The sequence below is a fragment of the Centroberyx gerrardi genome, chromosome 11, assembly GCF_048128805.1.
Source record: "Centroberyx gerrardi isolate f3 chromosome 11, fCenGer3.hap1.cur.20231027, whole genome shotgun sequence".
NCBI lineage: Eukaryota > Metazoa > Chordata > Actinopteri > Beryciformes > Berycidae > Centroberyx > Centroberyx gerrardi.
Genome location: NC_136007.1, coordinates 29,438,656 through 29,448,493, shown reverse-complemented (window position 1 = coordinate 29,448,493; position 9,838 = coordinate 29,438,656).

Sequence of the window (9,838 nt, the reverse complement as noted above, 5' to 3'; positions counted from 1 at the left end):
AATGAGAAAAAGTTATGCAAAACTGCATCAGCACAATAATAAGACACACAAATTTGGAAACGACACTAGGCCTTTTCAAAGTCATCATGGGTTCCGCAAGGTATGGAGCGGGGCGACTCGGCGACAGAGTCCCCTCCGGTTACTTTGCAACACGTGACTAGTCTTCGCAGCTCCGTTTCATAGGCTGAATGCTTGGCTGTGCAGAAGACGGGACCCTGCAGATCTGCTCGCTTTCTGGCAGCCGCGTTTCAGCCGAGCCGCAAAGAGTCCATTCCATACGTGTCAGGCGGTGTTGTGTTTCTGGGGCATTCCCTCTTCTTTTCCCCCCTCCTCCTCTTCTTCTCAGCAGCATGGCTCTAATCCGGAGTGGGGGGTATCGCCGCCCACTCCTCAGCACACACACACACCGCCCCGTCAGCGCCGGCAGACCCCGGATCAGGGTTTAGGAGGTTCAGATTGGTCGCAGAGGTGCCGTTCACGTCTTTCATGGGGATCGTATGGAGCTGGCTTCAAGGGTTATGCAAATTCAGTCTGAGTTGATGTACGGGTGTCATGATGTCATGCCTTGGCTTCTTCTGTGGTTTGGGGCAATGGAAATCCCCTTCAGGTGTAGCCTGGTTGGCCCCTCACTGCCCTCTCTAATGGTCTTAGAGTTTGAAGTCTGCAGTAATGTTGTGCCATTGAATTTAGATCTGATATCATTTATTCCCTTAACATTGTAACATGTAACTGTTTCTATCTTGATTGTGATAAAAGCCTAGCAAAGATACATACATGAATCTGATTTCTAGTATATTATAACAATGTCAGGGAATTGGTGTCAGCATTTAAGTCCACAATCAAGACCCATTTATATAGTACAGCCTACAGTCTATACCTTAACTCCTACCATACTAGCCACTCCTTTCCCTTTGTGCGCATCATATTGTGCTTCATCTTACAATTCAAGATGTGTTTGCTCTCTCTTGTTGTCGTCTGTATTTATGTCCATTATTCTCTAAATCAGTGGTTCTCAACGTGGGGTCCGGGGAGCACCAGGGGTCCTTGAAGGGATTCCAGGGGGTCCCCAGCAAAATGATGACAAAGTTAACACAATTAGAGAATGTAGAATAATGATTATTTTGATCATAGTTTCACTGTTATCTCTCTACCTACAATACAGATAGTCATGGAATTCTGGACAAAATCATATCAGTAAAAATATTCTCAGATTTGGGTTCGAGAGACAAAATCTCATCAAATGGGGGTCTGTGGCCCTAATGTGAACTAAATTAGAGGTCCTTGATATGAAAAAGTTTGAGAATCACTGCTCTAAATCCCTTTGTGACAGACCTATTTGTTAAAAGTGCTTCAGTAATTTGATTTGATTTGAACAACAAGGATAGGGGTATGCTGTAGATGTGACAGCGGTTCTCCATTTCTCGTTGGTATATTGACTATTTTTATGACGTAAAGGTGCTTTATGTAGCATCAGTGTCAAATTAATTGTGATGGATATAATTACAGTAAACAAATGAGACCATTTATTTACAGTAATTATACTAATGTAAATTAATGATTGGTAATGATTTATTAATGATTTATTGATGCTAATTGTAGCACCTTTAAGTTGTTATAATGAAAAGGCACTGATCAGTTATAGGGAAGGAGGGAGATGGATGGGTATGGGGATCATTTGAATAACCCTCCCTACAAGTAGCCAGGGTCAATGGACACCTGAAATTACTCCACATATACCTAAATACACATTTGTGATATTCCCGGATTCAAGAAATTGACCAGTTGATGTACACTGTTGGCATTTGGTGGACGCTTTCATCCGAAATGCTTTACAGTAACAGAGTCCAAGCAATTGAACACTGGCATTGTAACCCACTGAGTTGGGGGAAAACACAATACATCAGTCTTAAACTGAGTGGATGTCTTGACCACTCAGGCATAGACAAGCCATCCTCAAAATTCACTACAACTTCCATGCGGACCTGATCTAGCTGTGGACCCAATTCAGTTCCACAAACGGATCATTGCCACATCTTGGCTGTAGCCTAAATGGTGTCACTGAGCTTGGAGATATTCACTAACACGAGGTCAGACTGAGGTTGGGAGATGGATGGGGCTGGACTGTCTCCATCGCACCTAACGCCTTGTTCCATACGCAAGACCTGGCCGGGCAGCAGGTATCCTGATCTGCCCCATTGCATTATGAAGTGGGATTGAGGGCAGGGAGGGCTGAACAAGGCCTATTGTACGCGCAGGTGAAGGAGTCATTGGGGTAAGATGGTTTGGGTTACCAGAAGGAGATTCGACATTGTGAATGGAGAGGCAGGAGAGGAGGGCAGGGCAAGGCCAACTGCTGGGCATAGGGGGGAAGGTTTGAGGGTTGAATTAGAGCGGCCCACTCTGCGGATTAGGTGACTGGCAAACAGAGCTCTCCGGGAATCCAGTCCAGGACCTTCTTTGTGAAGGTCAAGCTTGATGGATTCCCCAGAACTTGTGATGCTGGATACTCTGACCCTGTTCCCACACAGTACCCTCCTGTTGCACACCAACTATTGATGTAATTTTGTTTCTATTTCTTGCAAAATTTAAAGGTGCAGTAAGTAAGATTATTCCTGGCCCGTAGCACAAAATGACCAATACCAGTGACCCAAGGATTACTTCACCAGGTGCTGAGATTTCTGGATCACACTGTCATTTTCAACTGCTCAGTGCTCATCGCAACACATTTCAGCTACTAAAAAGCCTTGCTGAAAAGTGGATCTCTGCTCTGATTAGCTAGCTTACTCATCTCTATTGTGAAAATGTGACTTTGTTGTTTGTGTCACTTACAGGCCACCAAGCTGTACCAGAGAGCTGTCAATGTGTTTGCAATTCCTACTGGTCGCTGACAGGTTGATAAAAGTCATTGAATACTTGATGCCCCTTTAAAGACGCGATGAAATGAAAAATGTCTTTTTAACCCTTTTCGATCACATCCCCGGTCATACTGTGCACCTATTTAACAATATATGCCAAAAAAAATACCAAAAATCAATTTCATTGTATTCTTATATCAAAATTCAATCATGTTTTCTTCCTGTAAAACAAAATATGCCGTGTGCTTACGTAAGCATGCCCGTAACTAATTTCAACCAATAATATCATGACATCCACCCATCAATCAATCTTCAACTTTTAGCGCACAGAGCTAAGAGGCTAAGATTCATTAGTTAGCTAGCTAGCAACAGCATGGTACTTCGGTGTGTCTTCGGGTGTTATGACACACCCACTTTTCAACGTTCAAATCAAATTCCTCCCAACGTTATGTCCCGCCTGTCTTTCCTGTTTCACTCGGAAATACGTCACGATACGGAAGTTAGATACTCTCGAAATGCCGTTTCATCTCGACTTTAAAGTTCAGGTGGAGCGAGTGTTGTGTGGAATGTCATGGGCTATTTAAATTCACCACAGGAAAATACATGCAGCATCACATAAATTGACAAAACTTTTTATTTTTCAGTATACTCATTTAATGTAACTATAACGTCTTCAAATTACCTCTAGTTAGTATAATTTTGTAACATCGTTATGGATGAATTTGACAGCCAAAGGTGGTGTATATCGTAACTCATTCTTCTTCCCCCTCTTCTCCTTCTTCTTGTTATTCAAAAAAGTAATATATTACTCCTTACTCATTTCAAATGTAATGTTATTACTTTAGGCTACTTATTACTTTCTGGTGGCAGCAGCATCAAAAATCTGTATAACTCAGTTTCCTCTCATGTGAATGTAAGGAAGCCAAACAGCGTTGATGTCCAATGATCTTGTCAGCCTTTTGCTCTTGAAGTGAATATGCTTTTATAGGGGTCAGGCATGTAGAGGGAGTAGAGGATGGCACAAAAACGGTTCCACCACTCATATGAGAGAATGAGATATTGTAAATTATGAATGTAACTTGACAATACAGTTTCACATGAAACTGTGTGGGCTAGCTGATAGCACATAAATTTGCATCAGTAAAGACACAAACACATATATGCAACTGACATACATGCTTATATGCCTAAAACACACACACACACACACACACACACACAGATATATAAACAAATAGACACCAATTAACTGAAAACACAATTGGTTGGTCTGGTTGGTCAGCATTTTTCATATAATTTTCATATTTGCTGGGACAGCAATTAACAATTATTGTGCAACGCTTTAGGTTTGTAGCATATAGCATCTCACAGGAAATGGATTTATAAAACACTATATGCATATATATACTTATACATATACTGTACATGTACTTCTTATACATATATATATATATATATGTATAAGACACGCCCACACCGACCAATCACAACCGCATTTTATATACAGGCTAAAATTTGGCCCTTGAACATGTACACCAATTTTCAGAACATTTGGTAAATCAGATTCTGAGATTTTACCATTTGGCATTTGTGGCGCCTGCTATCAGCTGATTTAAAATTGGCTAGATGTTTACAGTACACTCCTCCTACTACATGTGTACCAAGTTTAATGATGATTGGACAAACTACCATGGAGTTATGACCCATTTTGTTATGGGCCACAAATGCTAGTAACTTCATTGTTTAGGAACAGCCAAACAATAAAAGATATCAAAAATTGGTTACAGCAGTTTTGCAGAGTTCTGACCTTTTGAAATTTTAATTTGACCAGTGGTTACAGTGCCACCATCTGGAATATTGCTGTCATAATTGATTCCACACATCGCAGCAAGTAGCTGCACAATTTAAAGTTTGAATGGAGTTGATATCTTAGAGTTGTATGTAGTTAAACATTTTTAGTCACATGCTGCAAATAAAGGACATTTTGAAAACCCATAATAGGGAGCCTTTAAGGTTCACTAAGGGATAATGGCTGATGTGCACAATCAGCAATCTTAATGGATGACACTGGCCAAGAGCCACCTGACGCAAACTGGAATCCATTGAAATTGTTAAATGTTGTGAATGACAAAAATTTTTGCCTCTAATAATAAAGTTGGTGCTCATGCACAGTAGTACAAAATGGGTCACCAATATCAAAAGCAAAACGTTTTTTCCAGCATGCACATAAAAATACGCAAGCACACCATTAGCACAGGGGTTTGCTAAGGGTGAATGAGCACATTCCAACTGGATTGTCCCTTAGAATTTAACAAGGTCAATTTAAATGAGGGGATCTGAAAATGTCACCAAACCATGAAAATGAAAGTGAAATTTGCAGTAACAGCAAAGGCAATTGTGAAAATTAAATTTGCAGAGGTTTTATGAGGGAAGAAATGTATTCAGTTTGTAGAGCAGAGGTGTCATAGCAACAACAACTTGTAGACTGGCTGCTGCTTCTGCTTTAGGGATTGCTCTATGGATGCCACTTGCCTCAGCCTCAGGCTTGATGCTGTTTCAAGGTGGACAGTTCATCATGATGAGTGACAAGTGTTGGGGCGGGAACTTGACCAATTGGGGGGGGGGGGGGGGAGGGTGGTGGGACTAACAATAGATAGAAAAAAATGCAAATTGTAGATTTAACATAACATTCTTAGACAATGTAGAAGTTACTTGTCCACAAGTTTGTATGATATGGACCCATTGGTGAATGCCAGCCATAGCATGTCTGGGTCTCATTTGCCTTTGCCTTTCTGTGTTCTCAGTTTAATGACTATTTCTATGTGCTCACTGCATCCTGGTTTATCACGACACTGAAAATGATCTATTCTTCGATGCTGGCCAGTGAGTTGGTCCTGACCTGCTTGAAATGCAGACACACTCTGCAAACCTCCGCTGTTGGACTAGTTTGGCCTGTGGATGCTCCACAGCCAGTACAGAAGTTTCAGGCACCTCGTGTACACCTTGCAAGGCACTCTGTTTGGTCCAAGGGCTGAAGTGGCTGTGGCAGCCTTGGCATCCTCCTGGATCTCCTTTCAATGGGGCTTCATGCTGTCCAATGTAGTGGTTGGACATGGTTCTATCACTGAAAAGCAGTGCTCCAGGTCCTACTCACTTGCTGTGTCACTGTTAAGAGGTGACGCTCTATCTCTTCTTTGAATCAAGCATGGTGTCCACTGCATTTCTACCGAAGTAGGTGTTTGGTGAACCCAAGGGGGTTTGCGATGAAGGTAGCCTGCTACCAGGCCCTCTCTGTCCCTCACCTCCTGGAGGTGATAACCTTCTTCCTTTGGATTCCACAGAGCTCTGCCTCCTCGTCCCCTCTCGCCCTTTTGAACTGCCATTTCAAGGACCTCAGCTTCTCTCTTAGCTAGCTGATCTTGGCCACCCTATAGTTCATCACAGAGGAGATTCTGGTCACTTGTGTTTACGGTGGACTAAACCTTTGCGCATCGACGGAAGTCTGCATGACCTAGGATGGTTCCTGTGTACTATGCCACCTCATCACCTCATCATGCATTTCATCCTGACCTGGTGGATGTTCATACCAATGGCTCTCAACCTTTTTGACCCATGACCCCTTAATATGAAGATTATTCTGTATTTCACAAGAAAAAATATAGTTTAAATATGTTTACTATCCCATAAATCATCTCATGACCCACCGAAATTATCTTGTGACCCCCTGGTGGTTTTCTGCACACACAGTCTACACCATTTTTTGTTGGCATCACATTTCCCACATCCATACTGTTTTTCTAAGGATGTTGTATTTCTTTGATTTTAGATGAAATGTCACAAATAAAGATACATACCAATTAAAAAGAATGTACTCAATGGCAAGATATGAGGGCGAAAAAAATGTAAAATACGCTTACAATCCATGACCAGACTTTTCACTATCTCGTCTACAGCCATGGCTTTGACATTCAAATAAATGCATTTTAAATCATTTTGCAGCTCAAGATAACATGCAAAACCTGGATTAATGTTTTTTTGATCGACTCTAAGTACCAAATATCTATGGTTTTAATGGTATATAATGGTATGCAAACCGGAAATATGACTTTAAGTTGACATGCCAAGTATTGAAAAGATAGAAACAAGACGGAGAGCGATATGGACCGTTATCCTTTCCCTATCATGTTCTCAGCGCCTAATGAAATGTTTAAGAGTGCCAGTGAATGGGAGAGGAGGAGTTCAAGTGCGAGAAATCTGGCGTATCACCCCATCTCACTCTTTCCCACTTCTCCATCCTCGACATTTCCCAAACCACTAACCGCGGTGCGGGACGAACCTTGGCCCAGTAGGTCATCTGCGGCTGTTGATTTTTTTGTCCCTCTTTGTGCGTTGCTCTCTTTCACAGGTTGGGTAAGAGTATGTGTGCATTTACACAACAAGACATGGGAGGCATAAAAGAAGCCTCCGCAGAGAGCCTCGGCACTGGTTAATGGGAGCTCGGGGCCTGCCCTCAGTCCTGCAGCCTTTCACACGTCTTGCTCCCGCCTCTCCAATTACGTCCACTGTCCTGCAGTAACAAAGACACAACTGACTGCCCTCTCCTTCCCAGACCCTATCAGTGCGGATCCACCTGAGATTTCCTCACCGCTATCCCTCGAAGATCTATGGAAATGAAGTGCCTTGTGTATCCTTGTAAATGAGGCTGTCCCTAATTAAAAAAAGAGAGCGCTCAGTGTATCCAAAGTGACTCATGTTAATTCTGTAACTCTACCTACCTCAGAGCTTGAAAAGCAGGGTTTTAGACTGTGTGTGTGTGTGTTTCTGTTTTTTTTGTCCACAAATGCCCCAGAGTGAGACACTGGTACTTTGGTTTGAGTGCTCAGGTGCCCCGAGCTTTAGCTGTACTGAGTGGACTCTGGCAAAGTCTGCATGGCAATCGAGGCCTAATTCAATGGCAGTGTCCGCAATCAACTCTGTTTTTCACCTGCCAAGGCCTGGCAGACAAAAGAATGTACTTGTCGAGAATAATTTTTTTTACCAGCCAAGATGATTCATGTGCATAGAAATATGTCACCCTACCTGTTTTCAATTCTATTTCATGTAGAGAATCAAGTATTGTGTGAAATATTCAATAATAAGACAAGAGCAGATTTAGAGTTTTGGGACCCTTATCCAGCAAAGACTAATTTTTACTAGCATTTGGCACTTGGCAGGTGTTAGTTTCAGACCCTGTCCATTGGGCTGACATTTATATCTGAAACACTCTTTGTACTAAACATTTTCCTTCCCATGCTTGAAAGAATGCACCTGGATTCAATACGTTTCTTTGGTTTACGACGTCCCTCCATCATTTCCAGGATCTCCGACTTCCCCTTTCTCCTTCCTACATATTCTCATTTCCCCTCCCTCTCCTCCTCCGATTCGTATACTGTCCCTCCCCTCAACTCCCCTCTCCACCTCCACCTACCCCCTTCCCCAAACACTGATCTCAGATTAAGTTGAACACTATCCCAGGTCCGGTTTGCACCTGCTTCTTTTATAGGCAAGTTCCTTCCGGAGCTTCAGCCGGGAGCTTTTTCACCCTCTCCACTTTTTCTCATCCAAGGAATCCCTGTCCCATCATTTTTTTTTTACAACACCCAACACAGTGCTGACGCAAAGGATTTTGGCTGTTTTCTGGACTGCAATTTGTCACTACTGGTGATCCCGTGGAGCTGGAATTGGACGAGAGGTGCTCCCCTGTCTCGCGCTCTCTTCTCCTCCCATCACTTCAGCGACTGCCACCCCCCTCTGCCTCTTTCTACCCCCCCTCCCCTTCCCCCCTCCCACCACCACCACCACCACCACTCCTCTGTGGATGGTCCCCTGCTGGATGGGACACTGCTCTGTGGAGGCTGCCTGGTTAGACTGGTGAGGTGCTAGATGTCCGTCTTCTGAAGGCAGGTGAGTGCATCTCCACTAGCCATTCGTTACTAGCTCTCTTTATTTATTACCTGGCTATGTGGCAATAAAAGGAAGTTGAATTGGAACTTTCTTTACCAGGCGCATGCATCACTTTTGGATGCAGGGAAGACAGACCTTTGTGTAGTTGCAACACATTTAGGCCCATTTATGATTGGTTTGGAGAACATGAATGGTATTGGTTAATCTGGTATGTTATAGGTATCAGCAGATTTCCAGTGGTTGCCTCACTGTACTATGCCTATTGTTGCCAGCAGAGAAGTTTCCAATAATTTCAGCCTATCAGGATAGAGAATTTAAGTTTAGCTCACTGCTTAGCTTCCATGTGTAATGGTAATGGTAATTTACTAAGATTTTGAATTTAAGGTCATGATTGAATATTGTTTATTCTGAAATGACCTTGCTTTCAAGTTTCACCTGCAAAAATCAAATTACAATAAATATTTTGGTACTGTAGTAATTTCAGTATATGCTGCAGTGACAGAATGGATGATGCCTACTTGATGCAGTAAGAGTTTTTGACCCCAGAGAGAAAAGTGTTGAGGTGTTTTGTTCTTCTTTTAAGTCTCAGGGGCTTTATCTTAATTGCTCTGCTAAAAGGCACAGGCTAAATGCCTGTCAGATAAGATGGTGAACTGTAGGAGTCAAAAGAGCAATTGTGGTAATCTTTCTGTTGACAATGTATGATGACAGGGTGATGACAATACAGCGCTCCTCTCTCACCAGGGCCCACTAACCTTGGCACACCTGAGTACAATTTACCATCATGCTGAATAGTATTCACACATTACAGAGATGACATGGAGATCTGAAACGGGAGTATCCAATTTACCTCGCATACCTCATGTATCAGCAGCGCTATAATATTACACATCAACTGCAGTATCTTGTCCTCAGCACTAAAAAACAGTTGGGTTTCATTCCAAAATATTCCATATGCATTTTGAAAAAACGTTGCTTGAATTTCTTGAGTCAGCATTTCAAAAACACAGATGATCGCAATCCTAAAAATGGTACCATTT